Source organism: Lycium ferocissimum, chromosome 8 (genome assembly GCF_029784015.1).
Source record: "Lycium ferocissimum isolate CSIRO_LF1 chromosome 8, AGI_CSIRO_Lferr_CH_V1, whole genome shotgun sequence".
Lineage (NCBI taxonomy): Eukaryota > Viridiplantae > Streptophyta > Magnoliopsida > Solanales > Solanaceae > Lycium > Lycium ferocissimum.
The window spans coordinates 6,841,393-6,852,762 of record NC_081349.1 but is presented as its reverse complement, the minus strand read 5'-3'; positions in this window follow the sequence as shown (position 1 = coordinate 6,852,762).

The following is an 11,370-nucleotide window of genomic DNA, read 5'->3' as shown; positions in this document are numbered from 1 at the left end:
TAATATGGTTACGAGATTTTGGGCATCAAGGAAAGATGTAAAAATGGTTTAAGCTAAGTCAACCGAAATAGAATACGTCGAGGACAAACAGGACATGACTATGATTGAACCAAAGACCTATTCGATACCAAATGTGAAAGAGAAAAGGGGCGAAGCGCAAAGTAAAACCTAGGACTAGTGAAGCCACGCTAAGGCATTTCTTGGGCAAATTTGAGCACCTTCGTATATTCGCGTCAAGATTGCAACAACATGTGTGATGAAAGTTGGAGAGCAAGATCTGAGTAAAGAGATAATAGAAAGGTTTGAATCGAAGACAAAGAGACGACACGAGATAACGTACCTAAAATGCCGCAAGTCCGAGGAAGGGAAGTATAAGATGATTTAAGCAAAGTGGTCAGGGCTAGCCGGTTACTAAAGGAGGGTGAATTTATACGTCAAATTCCTTCAGAATTATACCAGCTGACGATAGTTAAAGCAGGGAACGACTATTAGCAGCTCAGAGACGACAGAAATCGTATGCTGACAATCGACGTCGACACTTAGATTCCGTTGGCGAATGGGCATTCTTGAAGATATCACTCATAAAAGGTGAAATAAGATTCGACGAGAAAGAGAAGCTTAGCCCGAGATATATATATTGGACCTTATTTCACCGTTCGTAAGGGAGGTTGCTGTACTAAAGACATGGCTTTTGTTAAGATATTATGACGGAGCGATAATAGGGAGAAGATGACTTGGGGAGCTGAAAAAGAGATGAAGAAGAAATGCGATTGGTAAATGGGACTACGTACTATGGTAATAAAGGAACCCCCCCCCCCCGAGATCCTTATAAGACCTTATGAGGCTAGTTGAACATTCGAGGACGAATGTTCTAAAGGGGGGAAGGATTTTATATCCCGTATTTTGTACATTGGGATATTCCGAGCTAATTGCGGAAAGTTAACGACAAGGATATTTTCCGACTTTGTCTTAAGGTACAAGTTGTTTATGATTTTATTGGATGGAAATATTAAGAAAAATTTGGGGCCAAAAGTTAATTATAGAAAGTTGGCCATTCATGAAATTAAAAGGCCATATGGCTGTGGGGCACATGTGGGCCATGGGCCACATGTGTTAATTATATATGGTGATATAAGATGACAATTTAATCATCTTCATCATTTTACACACTTAGAAAATTCAAGAAGCATGGAGAAAGAGAGAGAGAGAGACCATTCAGCCAAGCTATGGACGAAAATGGTGTCCAAATTTTTGATCAAGAAAAATTATTCTCTTCTAGATTTTCTACTAATTGGAAGGTCCTCTTTAACGTGGAGGGGTTGTTGGAGCAAGCAAAACATCCGTTCTTGCCATTTCGCATCCTAGCCGAGTGGAGAAGATGGATGGAAAAAGGGTGAGGTTTAATCTTCTTTACATGCTTTATAGGTGTTTGTGCATGTTGTGATATGTAGAAATGGATGAGAATCATGAAACATTATATGTTGATGTTGAACCGTGAGCATGGGTTTGGCCGTGCATGTGTGCGTGTGAATAGGAGTGAAGCACTAATTTCATTTAGTATATTTTGGTTGTTGTGTTGTGGATTATGTGATGAAAATGAAAGTATTAGATGACACAAGTTGAAGTTGGGACCGTTTGGGAGTTAAGGTAGTAGTTAGTATATTGGTAATATAGTTTCTTGCATTTACATGAATGATATTGTAATATGTGGTTGTTGATATAGTTTATGAATTTGGAAGAAAGAAATGTGTTGTTGTTGTTTTCTTGAACTTGGAAGGTTTCGGCTGCATTGTGTGTTGGATGGGCTGATTTGGATATTTTGTGGATTGTTGGAAGCATTCTTGAATCTTGTTTGAATGATCTCGGATTAGTATTTGAATATGTGAGCGTCGATGTTGACTTGAATGTATGTAGTTGAATGGAAGGTAAATTGAATGTCGTCGAATTATGTAGAAAGGAGTTATTAATATTAGAATGCGTTTGAAATTGATTATTGATATTGTTAATATGGTTGTTGGGATTGTTGTTGAATATTTGACCGAGTTGAATTCTCGGGGATGTTGAGTTTATAGGGGAAATGCTGCCCAAATTTCTGTAAATAAATTGATAGCTTAGAATTGGATTCCTAAGTGCTTATGACTGATGTTTGATGCCTAATGACGTTGCTGTAGATTTCGAGAGCGAGACTTAAGTTCGCATTAGCTTAGAAGGACGAGGTATGTGAAGCTTACCCTTTCTTTCTTTTGGCATGTCTTAGATATGATTAAGCTATGATAAGGTACGAGTCTCGGGGCAATTCCATTCCTATGATCCGAGCATATATATGAGTCTTATTCATTTCTTGATGTTCGCGCTTTTAATATAGTCGGACTATGGTCCTTATGTCTTTTGTATGATTGGATTTCAAAAATTACATAAAGAGATTTTGTTGTAAAAGATTCTGTAACTACGAACGTCCGTAACTTTCACAAAAGGGCTCGGATCGCTTCGATGAGTTCGTAGAAGGTTCTATAATGAGTGATGTATCTAACTTTCATGGGCGGGCCGGATTGATTTGATGCATATCCGTGGTCCCCGAGATTTTCCTTTGTATAGCCCTAACGATTTTCCTTTGAAGGAACCTAACATGTTTATCGTTTTAACTCTCGAGCGTCAACTACTTACTTATTCATTGAGTCTGTAATTATGATTTTATGTGCATATGGTTTCTCACTACTCTGCTCGTGCATTCCTCAATGCATCTTTCAACGAGTCCCGGGCCGGGTACGTATTCGTGCACAGTTTCATTGCATTGTTCACCGAGTCCCTCACTAGAGGGCCAGGTACGGTATATATACATATGATGATATGATGTGATGTGATGATATGGGGATGGCGTCCAGGATGGCATATACGATGATTCCATTCACCGAGTCCCTCACTAGAGGGCCGGGTACGTATATATATATATATATATATATATATATATATATATATATATATATATATATATATATATATATATATATGATGACATGATGCATATGATGACATACGATGATATGATGATTACTTCACCGCCCTCACTGTAGGGGCTGTGTACGATATATATATGTATATGTATATGATGATTTTACTTACCGAGTCCCTCACTAGAGGCGGACACGTTATATGCATATGTACAAGATGATTTTCTAAGTATGTTTCTCAGTTCCATAACGAATTTGACATGATATTGATAGATTTATGTTTCAAATGCAAGTCTTACGATTATCTGTACTCTTTACTTCAGTACGATCTTGTTCGCGGTATTTCATGCTTTACATACTCAGTACATATTCTGTACTGACCCCTTCCTCTCGGGGCTGCGTTTCATGCCACTGCAGTACCTACATGAGTAGAGGACGTTAGCCGTAAGATATTCCAAATTCGGATTGGCGAGCTCCATTTCCTCCGGAGTGCTGCCGAGTCAGAGCATTTATGTTGTGGCATCATGTTCTATGTTAGAGACTTTGCAGACAGGGTCATGTGTATAATATGTCAGTTTTGTAAGCGGATCTATAAGCCGATGTATCATTATGCATTACATTTCAGATGTCATATGATTGCAGATTTCATACGGTTACGTATTTTATTTTATTTCATAAGATTTAAAAGATGTTTGTTTTCTGAGAAACTTTCATTATGTGCTTTTGTCATGACTTAAGGGCCCGGTATGATTAGGAGTATCACGAGAGTCAACGGGTTCGCTCGGCCCTAGGTAAGGGTTGGGTGCCCATCATACCCTATCAGGTTAGGGTGTGACATGGTATATGTGATGCCCGCCTTAGCGGTGTTTGCCCGGCCATATAGGCGCGGTGTAATCTCATCATCATATACTCATCATAATGCAAGCATAGGAACTCAAAGACAACTACGCTCTATCGGGGTGACATAAGGTCGTGAACCGCTGATTCCATTATAGAGTATTCATAAGCATTCTGCCTCACCTTGAAGGAACTAGTATTATAAGGTGAGTGTAGCAACAATGAGTAATATCAAGAAAATCATTTACTTCATAAGAATCGTATCATGAGCTTAGGAATTCTATACTGGAGCTCATCATCATCATTATCATTTTCATAACATATTGCTTAGCTTTATCTCATGAGAAGCTCTCTATATCATAGACACATAATTTTCGGAATGTAAGAAAGTCATAGAGAGATAGGGAAAATCATGTCGCAAGAATCATGCCTTAGAAAGAAGTGACTAGCCTTACATACCTTTTCGTTTAGTTACTCTATCACTTGAAAGTTCCTCTCCAATATTCACGTTTCTACCTTGAAGAGAGTTCATACTAATATTAGATAATTGATAACATAAGCATGCTCGAACTAAAGCTAGAGAAAATTAGGCAAAGATCTCCTTTGTTTATACAACTTTCTCCATATCATGTATCAATTCCCAAACGTCAATAATAACATTCATCCTATCATAATCATCAATCTTCATTCACCCTACATTATTCAAGTCTTCCAATTTCCATTCCAAATCATCCATAACCATGGCCATAATACAACATTACATTCATCCTTACATAACATTTCTCCCATGTTCTTAATATCATTTATAATATAATTATAATCACAACATGTCAAGAATCATGATTCATATTAAGCTACTACTCAACAATGTCACTATTCTTATGTTTGTAACCCATTTCCTATTTCCTTCTATAATCCAAGTCTTTCAACCCCTCAATAGTCTAAATGACATGAATTGATCATAATACTTACCTTTGGTTGTGTAGTAATAGTTTTGGAATGGTATTGCTTCACTTGAAGAGAAACCCTAGCTCCTCTTCCAAAGGAATTCTTGACTTCAAGCAACCCTAGAGGACTCCCGTACACTTGATTTCCTTGGTTTGATGAAGTTGATCTTTGATTTGTCTTGATTTTATGTTGATAAAATGTGTATAATCCTCTAGAAGTCTTGAGAGAGATGGAGAAGTGGAAAGAATGAGAAAATAAGAGTGGGAATATGTATTTATACTTGCAACTTATTCAGCCTGTTGGATATTATACGGACCACTTATACGGTCCATATAACATTGTACGATCCGTATAAGTGTCTGTGGTTCACCATCATGAAAAACGTACTTCCTGTTGGGTTATACGGACCCTTATACGGACCACATAATACGGACTGGATAAGTGGTCGTATAACTCCACTTTCCTGAAATCGCTTCCGTTGTTTCATTTGATCTCCAATCCTTATGGAACCTTATTAACACTTTTTTAACACTTTATTAACAATATAAAGAGCATTATAACTCTTCTCTTAAGACATCATTAAGTTCACGTTAACTCGGTGCTTTGCAAACCCCTTTCAAAACACGGCTCATACTTAACATTCTTTAATGAACTTTCTTCTCGTGCTTCAAACGTCTTTGGAATCTTAATGAAAACCTTTAAGTACTACTTCTTACATGTGGAAACAGCCTGCACTTCTTTCCCTGCGTTAATCTATTCACTGTGCATTGACATGAATTTTTTCGAGGTGTAACAGCCATAAACCTACCCTAGTCATGGTTTAGACCCATATGGGATTTGTAATTGCTTTCATATGAGTTTTTCCTATAATTTGTGACCTGTCATGACCTCTCTTTATGTCTTAATGAGACTCTGTTTGCTCCTATAGTTGCATTGGACCAGTTTGTTTAAAGTTCTAAGAACAAGACTGAGTATAAACCATTAGACCCGGTCAGTGTCTTCCATGAGGCTATTTACATACTAAGATGATTCTTGTGTTGAGTTGACACTTTTATGACCTATGATTGAACCTAAGATAGAATTTGAGAACCTGGGAAGTATTTTAAATATGTGACTTATGTTGCTTGACATCTGGACCTGTTGGGTTAAAATTGACTTAGAAAAATAACTTTAGACCTTGAACTTGCTTCTGTGATATCTTCTTTTTATAAAATAATAGGATTGAAATGTCTCCTACCACTAGTTTGATTTGTCAACTATCTGAGCGAATTTTCAAAATCTGATTGATTGTAACTTGAAAATTTGGAAATTGAAGAATATTGAGACTAAACCAGTCTTGTCACTTTTGCTTGAATCTGTCCCCTACTAATCATAATCCTAGGTGATAATTCCCTTCTATGTCATTGTTCTACACTAAGGACTGCTTCAAACATAGATTTTGCACAACTTGTTTGGTGTTGAAATTGCTTGGTCCCTTTCCTATGCTAGTTGACGTTCATGTTTTGAGCTTGTTGTTTATCACTTTAAAAATTATGGTTAGCTTTAGTTGTTTATTCAACCTTGCTAGAACATAAGTTTTGGGGGGTTGTGGATCACTAGGTATACTTGAAGTTCCCTATGTGATTTAAGTTGGCATTGGTGGATATATATGTGTTGGATATATGGTGTATATTGGACTGTATAGAGGGTATGCCTTTCATGGGTTTTGCTCCTCCATCTTAGTATATCCATGGTACACTATGTATACTATGGCTTGACACTTAGAAAATTTGAGAAGAAAATTGGGTGGTATATTAGATGTTTATTATGCATATCATGGCTTGGCACTTAGAAAACTTGAGTAAGGAAATAAAGATTTGGGCCTGTCATTTGGACCTGATACTCCTGTTACTATACTTGGTCTGTCGTTACTGCCGATTTGGGCCTATTCTCCACCTGGACCATTTTTGATCATTTATCGTTACTTTGCATTATTAAGATGGCCAGTTCAAATAAATTGTAATTTATTTTTGCTTGTGCAATAATTATTATAATTCCATTTTTATACTTAGCCTAATTCATGAATATATACTAACGTCGTGCACGCCCGTTTGTATCTTCGACTATCCAAAACCCGTTAGGGCCCTCTAACGTATCTAGATCGGGTCAACCCAACATTGGAGCAAAATGGAGCACACGTGGAATTAAAACGAGATTGATTGAATAAATGTTTTCCTTTTGGGCTTCGTATCATACCCAATTCGCTACCTCATTTAAATTATGTACTTTAAATTGATTATTTGCCTGATTATCGTGCTAATTGAAACCCTTATTAGATTGCCTTGTTTTAAAGTCGCCAAAAAATGAATTTGCCACAAAAGATAAGACTAAATTTGAAGCATTAACACAATTTGGGACTGATTTGATTAAAGGACTAAAACTGCCGACTTTTAGGAAGTTTGGGACTGATTTGAACATTTGCAAAAGAGCATGGACTTACACGTATGGACTAGTTTGGACAAAACTTGTGAGACCAATATGATTATTTAGACTTAGGCTACAAAGAGTAAAATTCGATTAAAACTTGGCAAAAGATAGAACAAAAATGGACTATGTAATATTATAGTATACCAAACTTATTTTCTCAAAAACTATTTTCCTATACTCTAAAAAATATTTTTTCAAAACTATTTTTTGGGTGGACTTATATAGAGTTTTACTTAGGCTAAGAGCCTTCAAGTATTAGCCTAAGTGTTCTAGTCCGATACTCTAAACGCTCAATTTTGGATAAAATTTTACCACTTTTGATTCTTAAAACGTGGTAATTTTTGCATAAATGACTAATTTCTATTTGCGGGGATATAAGACAAAAACTGCTTTTATCACAACCAATTTATATTTACATAAACATACTATTAGAACCCGTAGGCCAACCGTATTTTACGGATCCTTAATACCGGGGTGCCTAACACCTTCTTCGGGGGATCACCAGAACCCTTATCCATAATTTTGTTAGATTAGGATTCTTTTAAAACTTAACTGCTTTAAACGAACCCTTTTCGAATTGATTTTTTCTAATTTCCTAAAAATTAGGTGGCGACTCTAAAATGAGTCCATTTAGAGTACCATCCACGTAGAAGTATATTTTTTCCTTTTTCTCGGTACAATTGACAACCGTACTTCCTCGGGACACTTTTCTTTTTAAATGAGTCAAGTGTAAATACGAATCGGAAAAAATATGACCCGCTACATATGGCGACTTTGCTGGGCACAATTTAAGGTTCTAACCATAAGGGTTCCAATAATTTTTATGTTTGTATGATATAAATTGTTTAAGTGATATAAATTGTTTATATGTTTAAATTTATGTAAAATATAAATGTAATTCATGCATGCATACTCCGTCACTCCTGGCATTTATTTTATATTTTATTTAAGGATGACGACGCGGGATGAGCTGCGATCATCCTTCACTAAAAAAAACCTTTTGTTATATTCTTTGGAGGTCTCTAAGGTCGAGTGGGCATGCGGTCATCCCACAGCCTTAGAGAGCCCACCCCCAGTTAGTCCGCTTGGGTAACCTATGTCATTCGTTTGAAAATCACTCTAGAATAATTAGCGTAGATATTACATCCCATATTTTCGTTCGTTAAGTTGCGTCATAAGTTAGTCACATAAGCTCAAAGGACAGGCTTATGTTTGGAGTTATAAGTGTTTATGTTATGTTAAACAAGTGATAAGCAAGTGTTGTGAAGGTTGGAGGTTAAACGCATCGGAGAAAAAAAATAAGTTTTGTCAAGTTTGGGATGTTTAACAAGTTATACAGACTGTATGGAATTTTGGTCATATCCAAGTATGCAAATAAAGAGATCGGTGTATAAAAATTGAGTCCCTAAAATAATTCTGTGGATGAACAGTGCACGCATGTGAACAGCAAGGCGGAATGAACAGTGACGGTGAACAGTGAAAATTAGAAAATTTAAAATGAAAAATCTATTATTTTTCTTCAATCATTTTACACCTCTCTCACCCTCTAAACCCTCTCTAAACTTCCCCAAAACCATCTCTACCAAGTTCATGAAGGTCTGAGATCAAATTCAAGTGATTATATCCAAATTCAACCTCAAAAGTTAACCTTGGTAAGAAAGAATACCTCTATAGCGTTGTGTTGTGTGTAAGGGTGATTGGAAGTTGAATCAGTGGCAGATTTCAAATGGTATTTACTGTTTAGGGTAAGTTTAACATCCCTTTGGTTGTGCTTAAGCTTAATTCCATGTTGGTGAGATTGTTTATCGCAAAATACTACAAGATAGCATTGAAATAGCCGAAGATATGGCTACTGTTTCGTTGGGCTATTTTGAGGTGATAAATATGATTTGTGATGGCTGAAAATTATGGAATACAACATGATTGTTATATGGTCTCTGTTGTTATTTGTACATATATGTTTATCAAGTGAATTGGTGAAAGAAACATATGAAATTTGAGATTGAAAGTGAAGATTGAAATGTTAGGCGTGTGGACTATTTTGAAAGCTGCTCTTATGAACTTTAAGTGGCTGAGAATTATTTTAAATAAATTGGATACTGTACTGTTACTATAATTATATTCATGTCAAGCTTCTTGAGGAAATTGCTAACTAGAAAAGGAAATGGCTATAAAGCACTTAGAAGTTGTCCGCAGTGATATTATTTTATGTTGGACTGAGATAGGATGATTTGGGAGTCGCTGCTATGCCTTGTGGGGTTCAAGATAAAAGAGGATGGGCTCACATCTTTTATACTATGATTTGGAAGTTCTTTTAGAATTAAAGATGATTTCTTTTAAACAAGGTCATGCGTGTGTAGGGTCAAGCCCGCATCAAACCTTATACGAACTATACTACTTTGTGAAACTCGTTTTTCCCATTATTGGATGATTGAACTTATTTTTCTAAAGGTTGGACCTTAAACTTGTTTTGTTGTTGAATGGATTTCTTGAACTTGAAATTGAATAAGAGATTTGAATAATATTTCTAAATCGGTTATGACTTGAAATGCCTCTATCTTGAGATGATGACTTGAGAAGTGAGATTCGGCTCTAAGCCACGATTGATTATTCGGTATATACCATGATTTGTATTTTGTTTGTGTTTGGTCCTGTATGGGAAAGTTGTGCTAGTCCAGAAGATGATTAGCCGTTATGGATCCTAAAGTATCGATACAAGTATTGCTGTGTCAGTCCAGAGGATGATTGACCTCCGTTGCTTCCTAGCCCGGAGTATCTATTGTTGTGTCATTCCAGAGGACGATTGACCTCCGTTGCTTCCTAGCCCAGAGTATCTATTGCTGTGTCAGTCCAGAAGACGATGACCTCCGAGTTATGTCGCCCGGTGCATCTGTTGCTGTGCTAGTCCAGAGGCCGATTAGCCTTCGTGTCTTCTTAGCCGGAGTATTAAGTGATTGATATTTTGTTGCCTATGAGTGGCTTGTGGTGATATTGAATTTGTAAATGAAATACGTGGCATGGTAAATGGTAAGGAGTTAAGTTAATGTGTCCTCTGTTGTTGGATTCTCTGATGACTCTTTAATGTTGCTGACTTACTTTATTCCTGGGTTTGAACTGCTATTTTCATTGATATCATTTTATTGATTTTATTCATCATATCTTGTTTTGTTAACTATTGCCCCTTAGACACTCACTGAGTACCCAGTACTCAGGCATACCATTGTTGTTTTTTATGGTATGTTAGGAATCATTGAGGAGTAAGTTCGTGATACGCTTACGACTTAAGAGAACTTGCTGCTTTCGAGACTATTCGGTGAGCCCACAAGATTGTTCATGGGGCACCATTCTATCTTTACTTTTTGTATTTTAGTTTCGAGCTGCGTCCCGATGTCTTTAGACAGTCTTTATTATCTTAGAAGAGCTATATACAGTTGTCAGATTGTGGGTAGTGTGTTGAAGTCTTGTGTGACTCATTGGGCATTTTTCCACATATATTTACTAAGTCTCGGATTGGATTTCCGTTGGATTATATCAAAGTATGATCGTTCTTTTATCTAATTTATTAATGACTGGTTTTCGTATTTATTAAAAGATTTTCAAAAGAGATTAGATGATTCTTGATTTTACAAGGTGCTTCCGGTGTTGTTCATAGCATTGGATGCTTGTTACACCTAGGGTGGGTTTTGGGGCGTGACAGAAAATAACCCCTAAAATAAATTTAGCTCCCCTAATAGGAAATGGAAATTCCAAACAGCATGAGTGCGACTTCTCCTTACGTTAACTTAGTCAGTGACGATGAGAACATGGAAATGACAAGTGAGAAACATCGATAATGGGGCGATAGAATGGCCCTGGCTACTACCAGAATGAAAGAAGCTGTCCAGACCACTAAGGTAGCCAATGAGAAGATGAAAGAAGCTGAAACCCTCCTAGCTTATATTGAGGAACTAACTAAGCAACACCCTGCCACTCGGGTAAAATAGGGAAAGGCACTTGAAACACCACTTGGGAGGTATGTCCCACTCAGTCAACAAGAAGGGCTTGACCCCATACTATATGGAGACGACGAACTACTTATCCCCAATCTGAAAGTCTATGACCCGCGCGAAACTCAGCTCGGGGAGCCTCCTGTTTCGTACACAATTGTTTTTAAAGGCACAAGATCGTGCAA